The sequence below is a fragment of the Arvicanthis niloticus genome, chromosome 23 (genome assembly GCF_011762505.2).
Source record: "Arvicanthis niloticus isolate mArvNil1 chromosome 23, mArvNil1.pat.X, whole genome shotgun sequence".
In the NCBI taxonomy this organism is placed as follows: Eukaryota; Metazoa; Chordata; class Mammalia; order Rodentia; family Muridae; genus Arvicanthis; species Arvicanthis niloticus.
Genome location: NC_133430.1, coordinates 12,420,401 through 12,437,236, shown reverse-complemented (window position 1 = coordinate 12,437,236; position 16,836 = coordinate 12,420,401). Strand labels below are relative to the sequence as shown.

Genomic DNA, 16,836 nt, shown 5'->3' with positions numbered 1-16,836 from the left:
ATCGTCTTTGCTATCCCTTCGCCCACTGCAGACACCGGGGGTCACCTCCATCTGTAGTTGCTTAAGAATATTGGTGTTCAAGTATCCCTGTGGGATGGTAGGGCATTTTTGGGGCATATGGTCAGGAGTGATATAGCTGGGTCTTGAGGTAGAACTACTCCCAATTTTCTGAGAAACCTCCAGGTTGATTTCTAAAGTGGTTGTAGAGAATTTCATTCCCACCAGCAATGGAGGAGTGTTCCCCTCGCTCCACATCCTCGCCAGCATGTGCTGTCACTCAAGTGTTTACTCTTAGCCATTCTGACTGGTGTAAGATGGAATCTCAGAGTTGTTTCAATTTGGGTTTCCCCAATGATTAAAGATGTTGAACATTTCTTTAAAGGCTTCTCAACCATTCGAGATTCATCTGTTGGGAATTCTCTGTTTAGCTCCGTACCCCAGTTTTCAGTTGGGTTCTTTGGGTTGTTGGTGTCTAAATTCTTGAGTTCTTTATATATTTTGAATACTGGTCCTCTGTCAGATGTAGGGTTGGTGAAGGTCTTTTTCTATTCCGTAGGCTGCCATTTTGTCCTATTGATGGTGTGTTCAGCCTTGCAAAAGCTTTTCGGTTTCATGAGGTCTCATTTATCAATTCTTGGTCTTAGAGCCTGAGCCATTGGTGCTCTGTTCAGCAGCTTTATTCACAACAGCCAGACACTGGAAACCTCTTAGAGACCCCTCAATGGAAAAATGGATAAAGAAAATGTGGTACATCTACACAAGGGAATACTACTCAGCTATTAAAAACAAAGATACTATGAAGTTTGCAGGCAAATGCATGGAACTAGAGAATGCCATCCCGAGGGACGTAACCCAGAGCCAGAAAGACACACATGGTATGTACTCACTTATAAGTAGACATTAGCCAGAAAGCACAGGATAACCATGCTAGAATCCACAGACCCAAAGAAGCTAAGTAATAAGGAGGGCCCATGGGGGGATGCGTGAATCTCACTCAGAAGGGGGAATAAAATAGTCATGGGGAAGTGGATGGAGAGGGGGAACTAGGAGGGAGAGGGGGTGAGGAACTAGGGGAATTGGGGGAGGGAAGGATGGAGAGGGCTGGGAGTGAGAGTAGACATCTGTGAGGGGCATCTCTGGGACTAGCTGGATATCTGGGATGGGTAGGGGTACTACAGGGAATCTCTGGGGTTGATCCTAGCTGAGAGTCCTACCAGCAAGGGATATAGAGACTGAAGTGGCCACCTCCTGTAGCCAGACAAGACCAGACAAGACTTCCAGTGGAGGGAGGGGAACACTAACCCACCCTCTGAACCTTCAACCCAAAATGTGTCTTGCCTACAAGATGAGCAGGGATGAAGATGGAGCCAACAATGCCTGCCCCGACTTGAGACCCATCCCACGGGAGAGAGCCAATCCCCGACACTATTGATGATACTCTGCTGGGCTTGCAGGCAGGAGCTTAGCATAACTGTCTCCTGAGAGGCTTCATCCAGCAGCAGGTGGAAACAGATGCAGAGACCCACAGCCAAACATCAGGTGGAGCTCAGGGAGTCTTGTGGAAGAGTTGGGGATAGGACTGAGTGAGCCAGAGGAATCAAGGACACCACAAGAAGACCTACAGAGTCAATTAACCTGGGCCCGTGGTGGTCATGGGGAGGCTCACAGAGACTGAATCACCAACCAAAGAGCATACATGGGCTGGACTTGGGCCCCCTACACATATGTAGCAGATGTGCAGGTGATTTTTCATGTGGGTCCCCTAACAATCGGAGTGAAGGCTGTCTTTGACTCTGTTGCCTGCTGTTGGATCCCCCTCCTCTACCTGGACTGCCTGGTTGGGCTTCAGCAGGAGAGGATGTGCTTAGTCCTCTGGGAATAGATCCCCCCAGAGTGGGGTGGGACCCAAGGGGAGCTTTCCTTTCTCAGAGGAGAAGAGTAGGGGGTATTGGGGAAGGAATTTATAAGGGTGGGGCTGGAGGTGAGGAAGGAGGGAGGGTTGCAATTAGGGGTCTTTGCAGGTTCTGTTTGCAGATTTTTGTTTTTCCATCAAGAGTCAGAAACAAATTTGTTCAAGGTGGAGGTGGTGAATCCCATCTGTAATCCTAGCACTTGTGACACTGAGGCAGGAGGATAACTGCAAGTCCAATGTCAACCTGGGTTATATTGCTATCTAACCAGGCCAGCCTGGGGCTGCAGAACAGATTTTTTTTCTCAACAAAATCAAACAAAACAAAACAAAACAAAAACAAAACAAAACTAACAAACCAAACAACCACCAACAAAATTCCCCCAAATGAAAAACCCGAACTCTAAACCATGCATAGGACAAGTGAGGCTGTACGATGGTATGTTTAGTTTCTGAAGGTTGGTCCCCATGACACTGCTCGAGTTCCAGGCTTTTTCCATTTTCCTTTCCTTTTGTTACATTGTTACCTTATCAACAATAGCCACCCTAAGGAGTTCTCATGAAGGCTTCCCAGATGGAACAAAGACCTTTGATTCATTTACTCTTTTTTTCTTAGCCCCCTTTTCTCAAAAGTTAAGGCCCAGAAAACATCCTCTGAACCCCATAACTGGTCAGGTGTCTCCACATGAAGCCCACCGGAGCCAGGCATCACTTTGAGTGAGTGGGCTCTCCCTCCAGAGCCAGGCTTCACTTTGAGTGGGTGGGTTGTGGGTTATTAGCTACTTCCCTCCCCTAGCATCTGTGCTGTCTTACAAGTAACACCTGCTACTCCAGCGTTCCTGAGGACCTGACACTCAGTAGGTCTTTAAGACACTTAGTAGGTTTACAAGTCGATTGTTCAAGGGTGTGTAGGAAATTCTGTTCCCTTGGACAAATAGATCTCTAAATATAAAGAACAAAAGAGGCTTGCAGCCAGGATGACGGTATCAAAATTCAGACAGCACAAATTCGAAATAACAGGACTGTAAACGGAGAGACGGGAAAGAGTCAATTGACTAAATTATTAGTGTCATTTTGATTTCAGAAAGTGAGGCTTCTTTACACATAAGCAGCTACAGGAGTTAATATTCACAACATGATTATCTTTCAATGAAAGTATTAGGAAGACACAAAATAATAATGCTGATATACAGGGGACAGGCTTCCATGGTAACCTAGGTGCAGCCTCCCAGTGTCTTTGACAGGAGCTGTGGGCATCCGGGAAAGAGGCAGGGAGCAGGGGCTCAGGGTAAAACCTACATGGGTGGACAGTCCTTAATTCCCCATCATTTAGAGGCACTTTAGAAACTGCTCTCAGGTTACTCATCCAGGGAAATACACCCCAAACAGAGTAATCCAGAAGGACTGATGGAAAACAGGGGGAGGAGTCTGCTTTTAAGGTTACTGCTCTCTTCTGCTCAGTCCCTGGTGTTTATGCTTGGTCCTTCTCTTGATACTTAGTTTATTCTCATTTGCAGGTGTGTGTGTGTGTGTGTGTGTGTGTGTGTGTGTGTGTGTAATGCAGGTGTATGTATAGTGTGTAGGTATGTGTGTGGCGTGTGTTTGTGTGCAGGTATGTGTGTTGTGTGTGTAGTGAGCAGGTGTGTGTGTAGGTGCAGGTATGTGTGGTGTGTGTGTGTGTGGTGTGCAGGTGGGTAGGTGGTGTGGGGGAGTGTGAAGGGGTGTGTGTGTGTGTGTTGCAAGTGTGTACGTTTCTGTACTCATGGGAAAGGCCACAGGAAGGCCACCAGGTTTCCTGCTGGATCACTCTTCACCGTACTTCCTTGAGACAGGTTCTCTCCTTAAACCTGGAACTACACTGTCAGTCAGCAAATCCCGTGATCCTCCTGTTCCTCACAGCGCTGGAGTTATGGTCACATGGCCACATGGAACTTTTAACCTTGTTCTGGGGATTTGAATTCAGATTCAAATACTTTTACACATGGAAGCATCTTCCCAGGCCTTTGCTTTCAGCTTTTTAAGACACACACACACACACACACACACACACACACACACAGAGAGAGAGAGAGAGAGAGAGAGAGAGAGAGAGAGAGAGAGAGAGAGAGATACACAGAGACACACAGACACACACAGACACACACAGAGACAGGGACACACAGAAAGAGACAGACATACAAGGAGACAAAGAGGGAGAAAGACAGATACATACACACAGAGGGGCTTACCTGTATAGTAAGCTGTGAAAGTCAGATCAGACAGAATTAATCATGAGAAGGAATGTGGATATCCTAGTGCCAAGTCATGAAACACAGGAAGAGTCCTTAGAAACACGCCATGCAATCCCAGCCCTTGTTTCACAGAAGATCTGGGTGAGGGTCAGCTAGAGAAGGCCAAGATTCAGACATAACATCCCAGGTCTTCAGCTGGTCATGGGGATCACCTCGGCATTTCACAGAAGTGCCACAAGAAGACGCTTGGACTGACCGATGATGCACGGACCCACTAATGGGTCAGAGTAGGAGAGAGAAGCTTGAGAACAAGGTGTGAAGCTTTGAAGAGGTGGGAGCAAATGGATCTATCCCTGGGCCTTGCTGGGCAGGAGCCTGGGTGGTGAGCTCCAGTCCAACGAGAGACCCTGTCTCAAAAAACAAGATGGATGGTGTCCCTAAGGGAAGGTGCTGGAAGTTGATGTCTGGCTTCCATGTGCTTCTGCATACACAGGTCCGTTCAGCCACAGTCATCACCCCTACATGCACGCGCGAGAGAGAGAGAGAGAGAGAGAGAGAGAGAGAGAGAGAGAGAGAGAGAAACTGTGAGGAACAGAAGCATACATGCTGTCAGGTTGACACAATCTGGAATCATCAGAGAGGGAGGCACCTCAGTTGAGAAAAGTCCTTCATGAGACCCAGCTGCACGGCATTTTCTCAGTTATCGGTGGACGGAGCCATCCCTGTGTGGGTAGTCCTGGGTTCTATAAGAAAGCAGGCTAAGCAAGCCAGGGGAAGCAGGCCAGGAAGCAACACCCTCCATAGCATCTGTATCAGCTCCTGCTTCCAGGCTCCTGCCCTGCTTGAGTTCCTGTCCTGACTTCCTCCAGTGATGAACTATGATCTGGAAGTGTAAGCCACTGAATAAACCCTTTCCCTCCCAACCTGTTATTTTGGCCAGGGTGTTTTTATTACAGCAATAGGAACCCTGACTACAACACATGCATACTATCAGATTGCAAGATTTAGACAAAATAACTAAGACACCTACTCTGTCTCTGGCCATTCTCTCTCCCTCTCCCCTCTCTTACTCTTTGTTTGTTTGTTTGTTTAAACTGTGAATGACACTTTACTCAGTCGTTTTCTTTGCAACTGAAACTCTGGCAATTCAAAATGAACATCCTTGCCTGTGAGCTTCTTGTACACACCAGAAAGAGTCCCGACCTCTGCTCCACACTGTTCTGCCGTGTTCCGTCTAAATGAACTTTTAGGAGCCGGCTGCCTTGCAGCTCCACATGGATCCTCTTACCCACAATTCACTTGGGGAAACCAAGTCCTCAGGGATGGCGTCATGCACTGCTGTCAGGGTGGGACTTCTGTGGGTGCCTCTGTTTATTTTTAGTAAAGCCTTTTAAGGTTGGCTTGGTTTGAATCTTCCTCTGAGCAATGATGACCATATGCTCCCCACTGGAATTTTCCTCCACTTTACAAACTAGCTGGACTTGGATTTTCTGGAAAGATTTCAGCTGAGGAACTGATATAAAAATTGCGATAGCTTTCCGACCACCATCAACTTCCATTTCCTTAGCTTCAGTGATGTCGAGCTCCTGAAGCTGAGCCTTGAGATCTGAGTTCATCTCCAGCTCATAGTCTTGGGCTTCATAGTCTTGGAGTTCAAGCTAAATATGGCTTTGTCCTTATAGAGTACTGGCTTAGAAAGAGCTCTCCAGCCATTTCCTAAAGAAGAAATTGACATGCACAGAGAAGAGAAGACTCTCATTGTTAACAAAAATATCAGTAGCTGCCTTTGGAAGGCCTCTGCTCCATGTCAGATACTTCCTGAAGCATCTCTATTCTTCCCAGTACCCAAACAAGTAAGTAACTTTCCTGATGTTACAAGTGAAAAAATTTAAGCTCTGAGAGAAGTGTTAGGTATCACACAGCTACTTACAAGGGGTGGTGTCAGAATCCAAGACCCAGCTTGTCCCTGGCATATTGTCTGCATTTGTTTTTACTACCCTATGGTATCTGCAGTTGGGATAGGAAATACCAGCTCTTAGTTCAGAGTCCAGGGCTTGTGACAGTTCCAGGATCTCTGCCTAGACAATAGGCACCTCAGACAGTGGACACCATTACCTTGAGCCTTCTGGGTTTTATTAAACTATCTTACTGTTTTGTTGCTGTTGTTGTTGGTTGCATAATCACAAAGAAAAGTCTGTATTACTTTATTAATGGCAAGTTCAAGGCAATGCGGATGTAGAATAGGATGGAGGGGACATAGTAGGTCAGATATGGGGACATAGTAGATCAGATATGGGGACATAATAGGTCAGATGTGACTCCTGAAGTACAAGGCACCTTGGAGTCAGAGCTAAGGAGTCTGCCTTCATGTTCACAGGCATGCAGTACCTGTGAAAACCAGAAGAGGGCTCTGATATCCTGAAACCAGAGTCCTAGACCGTCATGTGGGTACTGGGAACAGAACCCTGGTCTTTTGTAAGCGCATTCAGTACTCTTAACCACTGAGCCAGTTCCATCATTTCCTTCTTCATTTTTTCCCCTCCAATCCTTTCCATGCCTCCCCACTCCCTCCCAAAGCCACAGCCTCTTTTTCTTTAATTTGTATTGCTTTACACACACACACACACACACACACACACACACACACACACACACACGCATGCATATAAAATAAAACAGACCTGCCCAGCCCATTATTTGTATATTTGTGTTTGTGTGATTTCCACGTTGACCAGTTGGTATTGGATAACTAATTAGGGGCCTCGCTCCTGTGGATGACTGATTCTCTCACTCTCAGCATTCCTTAAGCATCTTAGTTATTTCTCTGTGAGTGGGGCCCATGAGCTCCCTTTCCACGGTAGTGTGTCCGTTGGTATTGTCTTTGTTCGGCTCTTATTAGGCAGCTGTGTTATTGGCTTACTCTGACCCTTACAATCTTCCTGTCCCCACCTCTGACATGCTTCCTGAGCCTTTAGTGCAGGAGATGTGTTGTAGCTAATCAGATGTGGCTAGACAGTGCACAATTACTGGTTTCTCTGTAATAGCCTCCATCTATTGCAAAGAAATGCTCCTTGGACGAGGCATGAGAGTTACGCTTATCTGTGGTTATAACAGTTTAGAGTAAGGTTAGTAATTGTTCTGGGCTAGCCACGTGGCGATTGGAGATTCTCTTCTAAGATCTATGACTCCGAGGGAAGGACATGGTGACTTTGTATTTTACTACAGCTGTGGCTGGGAAAGGCTCTTCTGAAAGTTTGGAACTTGGTGCCAAGTGATTAGATGAGACTTTGAAGGAGGGACGTGGCTGAGCATTGATTTGTAGATGATTGAAAAAGAATATCTACTCATCTGGGGGACCCAATCAGAGGCAGACACCTCCTTCAGTCAATAGGAATTGCCAATCAATGGCTCTCACTATGTCTAAATCCCCTCAGTCAAATCAGTAGGAAGTGATCAATGGAACTGCTTCCTTTGATGTCAGCTGGAAAACAGTGTCTGAGGCAACTTAGAAGGGTAGAGTTTCCAACTTTCCAAAGACAACTTCGGAGTCTTCTTTGGCAACTTACAAATTGGAAGGACACACTCAAACTCTCTGATACTAACAGCCAGCTCCCTGAAGTCTTCCTCTGCTCTCCGGAAGTCTTCCTCTGCTCTCAAACCAATATGCAGGACTTCTGGGTTTCCACTGGCTGCTGCATCTTAGCCTTGGAAAGGTCCAATGGAGGAATATTAGAGCGTGCGTGCCATGTAGCTGTGGAAAGGAACACCCCAAACAATTCCAAGGCTTCATTCTCTCATCAGTTAGCCTGCTCCATTGGTGAGAGTCTACAGCAGAAATCGAGCTCTTGTGGCTTCTTCCAGAACCTACAAGAGAGCCTGAACACCTTGCCGAGTTTGAGATTCAACTTACCCAGATGACTGGCTTTGGGATAATTAGGACTGAGGGAGCCTGGATTGGGTGTGACACGGTGAAGCCATACCCCTGGGAACCTAGGATTGACAATCTTCATGTGATATCCTAGCTGAGGTCAGCAGCTCCTGGGCAGCTGGTTCAGTTGATTAAACATGGAGGCCTCAGGCTGGAGGTCTCACTCTTGCTGAGTGTCTTGATTGTCGTGGTCACACCTGCCTGTTATGGGACCCTTCAAGGCCTACCATGATACACTTAAGTCAAAGAGTCCTCTCTTGGCTATTTACCAGCTGAGTGGCCTCCAGATGGGATGCTGTTGGTGATAATACACTGAAATATAATAAAATAATAAAAACCGTAACAATAACAGCAGCTACACTAAGATGGTCTGGATGTCTAAATGTCTTTCATGGGCCATCTAGATGGCTCAGCAGATAAAGGTGCTTGCTGCTAAGCCCGACGACCTGAGATGTCTGGGACATACAATGAGGAAAGTGAGGAAGAATTCCTGCCCAGACTGTCTTCTGCCTTCCACACTGTCCCCATGGCACGTGCATACACCCTAAATCAAATAAATGTAAAAGAAGTACATAAAATATCTCTCATGTGATGACTTACCAGGTCACAGCATTTTGTTTTCCACAGGAATGAAAGTCAGTGTCAAGCAACCCAGTGTCACAGTCAGGAGGGAATGGGACCATGACTCAGTCAAACCTAGGAATTTTCAGCCCCTGGTCCTGAGCTTTATATTAGCAGATGGGCATCTCCCAGGGACCCCCTCCATCAATGCGGTGTGCATAAAGAATGGCTTCTCAGCAGACCATTCATAGAAACGATGACAGTGATGTGGGCACAGCATTCTGAGCGTCAGGCTGACAGCACACAATCCTCATCCAGCTCATGCCCTAATGCCGGGAACATGTCTTGAAAGTGCGCTTCTCTGAGGAACGGCCCCGTGGGTCTTTCAGATGCATTAAGGGGAATATTACCATCACAGTCTTTTGGCGAACTGCCCTTTGGCTGTGATGATTACCTGGCTGCTTTGAGCAGTCACACGTGGCAGTGACAGCCAGGTCAGCATGAGCAGTTCCAACACTGCAAGGATGTCAATTTTGTCTTAACCCCTGGATGCGTTTTCCTCTGCTGCCTTCCACGTTCCTGGTGATGATTGTGCCATTCAAACTTTTTCTAAAAAAAAGAACTGACTGTTCCTCTCTAAACACAATGTCTTCTTGGCTGTAGGCAAGCCTGTAGGGCATTTTCTTAATTAGTGATTGGTGGGAGAGGGCCCAGTCCATAGTAGGTGGAGCCATCCCTGGGCTGGTGGCCCTGGGTTGTATAAGAAAGCAGGCTGAGCAAGCCAGGAGGAGCAAGCCAGTAAGTAGCGCCCTTCCATAGCCTCTGCATCAGTGCCTGCCTCCAGGTTCCTGCCCTGCTTGAGTTCCTGTTCTGACTTCCTTCATTGATGAATAGAGATATGGAATCCAATGAGCCTTTTCATCCTCAGCTTGCTTTTGGTCCTGGTGTTTCATCTGAGCAACAGTAACCCTGATTAAGACAGGTGGGAAGATCCATCCCAATATCTGGGGTCTCAGACTGAATTAAAAGGAGAGAGTGAACATTTGGAAATGGCTTCCTTGCTGTAGATACACATTGAGAAGAGTCCCTTTCCCTGTGTGATAAACTCTTCACCTGCAGCTCTAGAGCCAAGGCAAACGGTTCTCTCCTGTAGCTGCTTTTGTTGGTATAGTTGCTTTTGTTACAGCAACTAAAAATCAATATCCCTCACCAGGACTTTGCATGTAACCGCATGACATGACTGATAAATGCTGCTGTGCTTTAGTCAGGACGAGGTAGTTCATACTCTGAGACCAACTCTCTTCTCAGTCTCAGTAACTGATAAAGCTAAGGGCCATCTTATTACACTGGCTGATTCCATCTCTGATATCTCCTCACTATGGACTTAGTCACTGTTGATGTAACCATCAGCATCTCCAACCTAGTTTCAGTAAGGATGAAGTTTTGGAGAATTAGGCACAGCAATTAAAATGGAAACAGCCCACTTTCGCTCATACCAAGGGCTAGAATTGGTCACAAAGCTATCCTCTAAGCCAAGGATGCTGGCTAGCCAAATCCCAGCTTGGGTAAAGTACCAGGGAAGCAGGGAGCTGGTGATATCTCCTAAGTAGCTCTAATGCGTACCAAATGACCATCAGGAATTCCGTCGTCCAAACTACAAGAAAGGAACCCATTAAATTGGAATATAAGAGGCAATGTGCCGAGTGGTTTAAAGGTAAAAAAAAAAAAAAAAAAAAAAAAAAGATGCACATAGAACTGGAAAAAGAATAACTTGACTTCTTCTTGCACATCTGTTGCGTTCAAAGACCTTTGCATATGGGTTGTGACTGACATCTCTGCGGGCCTATCAGCAACTACGTTAGCTTCTTTTTTACCTGGTGGGAGTTTCAGGTGGCGAAGGAGGCATGTGGGACTCATGGTGGCATGGACATGCTTTTCCCATGTCCCACTGCATGGATGGAGGGCCTGGTGACCTCTTGGAGAGAGCCTGAGTCAGACATAGCATGGAACAGAGACAGAGTATGTGGTGACTGGGGGAAGGGGCTGTTTGAAGGATTGCTTCCTGACTGAAGAATCAAGTCGAATCAGCCACATGTGTTTATGTATGGTCAATAAGTGGTAGCAGGCGAACAAGGGCCTCCTGCTGCCAACTCTGACTGAAGCTTCTAGAACGTTCTTTATCTCATTGGCTTTCCTCTTTTCTGACAGGTTCATACACGTGGCTGGGGAAAGGCTATCTGCATATCCAAGAGAGGCTGAAGGGACAGAGTCAAAAATCTTTCTTTTTAAATCAAGCTTCCTTTCTCCTCTGATTCTCCCTCTCCCCACTTGCTTTTCACTGTTCTTTTACTTAAGTTTTATATTTGTTGTCAAAGAACTTGAAGAGAATTATGAATTAATAGGTATAGGGATGTGTGTGCAAAACCACAGAGAAGATTCTGTGGTGATGACGCTTGTGGTGATGATGCTTGTGGTGGTTGTTAGCATTCCTTCTAGGCTCCCCCACTCCCCAGTTACCTGGCAATAGCCAGGTGTGCCTGACTCACTATAAATGGGGCTGCCCCCTCCTTACTCCCTTATCCTCTTACTCTCAACACCTTTCTCCCTCTCCCTCCCCCCTCCCTTTCTCCATATGTTTCTGGATGGCCTCGCCTCTCCCCTCCTCTCCTCTCCTCTCCTCTCCTCTCCTCTCCTCTCCTCTCCTCTCCTCTCCTCTCCTCTCCTCTCCTCTCCTCTCCTCTCCTCTCCTCTCCTCTCCTCTCCTCTCCTCCTCCTCCTCCTCCTCCTCCTCCTCCTCCTCTCTCTCTCTCTCTCTTTCTCTCTCTCTCTCTCTCTCTCTCTCTCTCTCTCTCTCTCTCTCTTTCTCTCTCTCTCTGGCACTGGTGTTTAGCTTAGGTCTTATAATCCTAACTGCTACTAAGCTCCAGCCTGACTTCAACAAAACCCCTTTTAATAGAATATTTTATTAATTCTTTGAGAATTTCATCCTGTGTGTTTTGATCATACAAATGTCTTAACTCCTCCCACACCCACCCAAACCTTCCAACTCACCCAACTTTCCGTCTCCCACTTTTAAGCCCACAAAGTCTAATTATGCTAATACATAATAATACATAGGAGTGTGGGCTGTGGGAGGGCCCACACTCCCGTAGAATCCAGAATGCCCCTCTCCCAGCATCTATCATCTACAAAGAGCGCCTCAGCCAAGGGCAGGACTTCCTGCCTCCCTTCCCTTTCCGTGTGGGGATTTTGTCTTCCTCGATCTTGTGCAGGTCTTGTGCATGCTGTCCAATGATTGTAAGGTTGTATGTGCAACTTCCCTGCTGTGTCTGGAAAATATTGTTTCCTTGGAAGAGCCTCTGGGTCTCATATCCTTTCTGCTCCATCTTGTGATCCTTGAGCCTTGGTGGGTAGGGGTGTGATACAGACATCCCACTTAGGGCTGAGGTCTCAACACTCTTATCTCTTCAGAAAAAGCCCTTCGAGGGACCAGTCATAAACTAATTTTGACTTAACATCTTCTCTGTGTCAAGGCTTCATCATCCTCCGAGCTGCTGCCAAGCACAGACATCCTCTCATGGCATCTTCATCCCAACTGTTCCAGCCGGGCGGGCAGAGCATCCTGTCATCTCCAGGTGGTAATTAGAGGGAGGAAACCACAGGCTAAATTTGCATGGTTAGTAGCTCTGCTCCATTTGGCTCTCATGGTCAAGGCTTTACCTATGCAGATCATAAGACCAAGCATTCCTATAGCTGGAGGGAGTAGGCCACAGGCAGGCAGTGTCTCTACCAGTATCTGCAAAGGAGAGAGGGTCAGAGAAGGGACGGGTTACTGCAGTTGTTCTGACACCTGGCAGTAGCATTGGAACTCAAGTCTGAAGTCCTGTGTGCATTTGTTTACAGACAGTCTGTCACATAGCCCAGGCTGGCCTCAAACTCACTATGTATCAGAGGATGACCTTGAAGTCCTGATCATCCTACCCACACTGTCTGAGTTCTGGGATGACAGGTGCACCTCACCCTGCCTGGTTTGTTTTCTACTGAGAACTGGATTCAGTGGACAGCTCTGCCCTCTGCTATCATGTTGAGCTAAGGGTGAGTTCCCACCAGTACACAGGCCCGTGGATAGACTTCTTTGTCCACTTGACCAGTCCAGGGTAAGTACAGGTTCTTCTGGAATGTTTTCTTGGACCAGAGTTGGGGGGAGAGTACATGACAGATTGCCTCTTTGCCATGTTCCCAATCAGACCCATAGATAACTCCCCAGGCCTGGATCCCAAGAGAGAACACAGAGCCGAAGTAGGCCTGTGGGGAGGGGCTGCCTGGGTCCCAGCCCTGTCCTCCACGACCCACCTTGGCCTCTGAATCTGAAGTGGGAAGCCTGCACTGTAAGCTCTGGAGCTTGCTGCAGCATCGTTGGTTGCAAAAAAAAGGTCTGAGATAGTAATTCCAAGGTTCTGGGACAATGTTGTTGAGGTTGGGGACAATGATGGGTGGTCAGTCTCACACTGGAACATGTTTTATTTTTACCTACAAGTCCCTAGGATTCTGTCTATCTGGATGCAAAAGGCAGGCTTTAGGAACCTCGGTAGCTACTAGTATTTATCAACTCTGACATGTTGAGGGCCTTAAATATGTCAACTTACTAAATCTGCTCGGTCTCCTTAAGGAGGTTGTTGCTGCCATCATTCCTATGTCTCAGATGCGGACACCGAGGCACGAGCTGGGTAAGCGAGTTGTCTGAGGTCATATCGGAATTTGAAACTGTAGCAAGGGCTCAACCAGTGTGGGCTGAATGAATGAAGGGATGAAGGCAAACCCCATTCCTTTTCTTCCGTCCTTCACCTTGGCTCTCTGGCTACCCCTGCACTGGACAGTGTGACCGTCTGGGTTTGTCAGTGGTGATGGGTAAGGAAGAAGGCCATTGATTCAACCACGCAGGCTGCCTGTCACGAGCGTGCAGCCATAGTGAAAACGATGGGAGATTAATGAGAGATAATAGGAGAAAGAGTCAAGCCCTTACACAGCTCCCCAAAGCGAAAGCCTCACATCCAAGGAGGTGCAATTAGCTCCCCAAGCCAACATGCAGAGGGAGTGAACCGGGCCAGCAATGGTTTTATTTTTATACCTGGATCCGCCCATGGCTGCTCGGCCTAGTTAGTACTTCCCCATCTCTAGCTGACTCTGCACTGCCTGCTAGCCATAATGCACTTCTAATCCAGCTTGCTACGCAGCCCTGATGTCGAACACAGGCGGCAGACAGCTGCCCGGAGGCATTTTCCGTAGAAAGAAAGGCCTGTATCACAACAGAACGCTCCCCACTATCTTTCCATGCCTCTGCCTCCCATCACGGGGAAGGGTGGTGGGGTGCAGACACTGGGAACGTCCTGATAAATACATCAGGGCAGCAGTCAGGGGGAGGCACCACACCCCACGAGCCTTCCCATCCTGCCGACTCTCACACCCTCACACCTGAGCGTCATGATTTGTTCTCAGAAGGTCTGTCTCGATCATATTGTGTTCCCAACATCCACCACAACCTACAAAGGGCGAACACTCCCATCTCCCTCCCTTTCCAGGAGGAGATCCAGAGGTGCTGTCTCCATCCCCCTAAATGCACTAATTATTTTATTGCCCTGGCTTCTTTCTATGAACGCATCCCATTTTAAAGAATCGTTCCCACCTGGAATAACTTAGAGAGAGCCTGTCTAGCTCAGAGAATGGACATTTTCCCGTCTTCACACACGCGATGACATCGTATCAATATTTAAAATCATTTTATGCATGTATTCTAAGATGTCCAACCTCATTAAGGCCACTCATCAAGCCCCAGATAGTGTATTCCCACTGGACATGTAGGCCTGGGGCCCTACCAAACAGAAATTTAAACTAACTTGCCTTTTTTTTTTTTTTTAAAAAAATAGCATCATTCTCAAATATTCTCTCTCTCTCTCTCTCTCTCTCTCTCTCTCTCTCTCTCTCTCTGCCCCCTGCCATGACTAATTGGACATTTGGACTGGCCCATGATTTGGCTCACGTCAACATTTAACTGACAAGATCCCCATTAGTATGTCATTATGTGTGTGCCCCAGTAAAATAAGTAGAATACAGCATCACCCCCTAGTCCTTCTCTTCACTGGGCAATAATTTAAGTTTATTAATGGATGGTTCTTTTAAATATTTGCAAACATTTTAAACTACAGATCAATAATTCTTCATATTTTGTCAACTTCGTCCTTGCCCCCCAAATCCAGAATGATAACTTTCTCGATATGTTCTTTATATCTGTGGGATACTCCACATGTGGGCACCACGTACCCGGAAGGTGGGAATTCTTGCAAATAGGATCAGCCCTTTTCCGGTAGTTTCTGCAGATCTGGACGGGGCTGTCTCCCTGGATATGCATAACCTAGCCGAAGCTGAAACTTCACACTGCAGTGCCAATAAACAATTAAGTGCATGCTGGGAAAATTGCAATAAAACCTTCTCAAACAGGGCACCCGCCCCGAGAAGGATGGAGAACAGCCTGGCTTCGTGATGCCACCTTGCCAGGCAAAACAGATGAAATACAAGTTCATATTTCAGGGGCAACCAGGCATCCCTGGGCAAAGTCACTCTGTAGGAAAGGGAAGGGGAGGAGGGATTGTCGTAATCTCCTAAGGTATCACACGCAAACCCACAGCCGTATTGTCTCACTCTACTGGGAGCTAGATAGACATCTGTGGTGGAAGGTCTTACAGATGGTCACCTGGCCCATATCCTCACGTGATGCTTCCTCTATTTATCTTTGTATCATCAATTTTTTTCTTCATACAAGGACACCAGGCACATAGGATCAGGGTTCAGCCTAGTGACACTGTTAAAGACCCTTTGTCTAGATGGTTCAGCAATTAAGAGCACTAGCTGCTTTGGCAGAGTGCCCTGCTTTGGTTCCCAGAACCCAGACAATGCCCCCCCCCAACCATACCTAACTCCTTTTCCAGGGGATCCAATGCCCTCTTCTCAACTCCGCAGGCACCAAGCACAGACATGTCTCACATACATATATTCAGATGATACACCCGTAGATAAAAAAATACATATGTCTAAAATACTAATAAAATAATAAAGACCATGTCTCCAAATATAATAGGAGGACATGGTCAGCCAGTGACAATGGAGAACTCAAAGCAACAGGATTTGGAAAGATCAAGAAGTGTTCTCAACATGAATGGGACAAAATGACAGGAAGCCAGCTAAGGAAGCAGGAAGTCAGTTCACGGGGAGTGGAAGCTTCCTGCAGAGCAGAAGGCTGGGAGCAGAAAGCCCTGGGCTTCACTGTCAACTCTGAGAGTGGCAGTTCACTTGAGAGGAGGAGTCAGGGGGATCAGAGAGAGACTCAAGATCATTTTCTGTTACACAGCGAGTTTGAGGCCAGTTCAGATCCATGCGACCCTGTCTCAAAGTCAGTGTAAACATTTAAACAATGCCCAGTGCTTACCGTTGGGTCTCACATGTACCCCAACAGTTCTTGTGGACTGAGGTCTTTTACTGTAGCTTCTACCCCAAGTGCCTCACCTTTTTCAGGATGTTAAAGCCACCTGGTCTATCATTCCTTCCCCTAACACGCCAAGTGTGGCCTCACCTCCTCTCCCTTCTACCGGTTCACATGCCTCCTCCACCTTTGAGGTCTTAACCCAAGCACCTCCATATATAAGGTCACCTCTCTCACTCAAAAGCAAATCCCTCTGTTCAACACCGCATTTTTTTTTCCCTTTGAGTCACAGCATTTTGTCACTTTCAGTTGCTTTAGCCAAGGATGTGTTAGTTCAGGAGGAAGGAAGAGAGTAGCTGCCAGTAAGGACGGTGGATTTCGACGTCTTTAAAAACACAAAGTGAGAAGATCTGAGCCAGAGACGCGGATTTGAAAGTTTCCAGCTTAGAGTGTCTAGCTCAAGCCATGATGCGACTGGGACCTTCTGGGGAGAGGTTCTGAGTCGGGGAAGAAGAAGGGAGAACTTTCGTTCAGTTCCGGGATTAGAGAAGGCAGATGGTAAGTGGAGAGCCGATGTGAAATCCCAACAGAAGTTCCTGGGCTGCGTCTTCCTTTTATCCCAAGCGAAGATAATTTTAGAGGCCCAAGGAACCTTGATTAGCATGGGGGCTGAGTATGCACCGGCTGAGTCTGAGTTCATGGTCCTGTGTGCACGCTGTGGTCAGAGCTCCTG

General features: G+C 47.1%; 1 pseudogene; it reads right to left on the bottom strand.

Annotated features, from left to right (window-relative positions):
- Window positions 1–5,229: 5,229 nt before the first annotated feature.
- Window positions 5,230–13,379, bottom strand: LOC143436560 (small ribosomal subunit protein eS7 pseudogene; annotated as a pseudogene).
- Window positions 13,380–16,836: the final 3,457 nt, after the last annotated feature.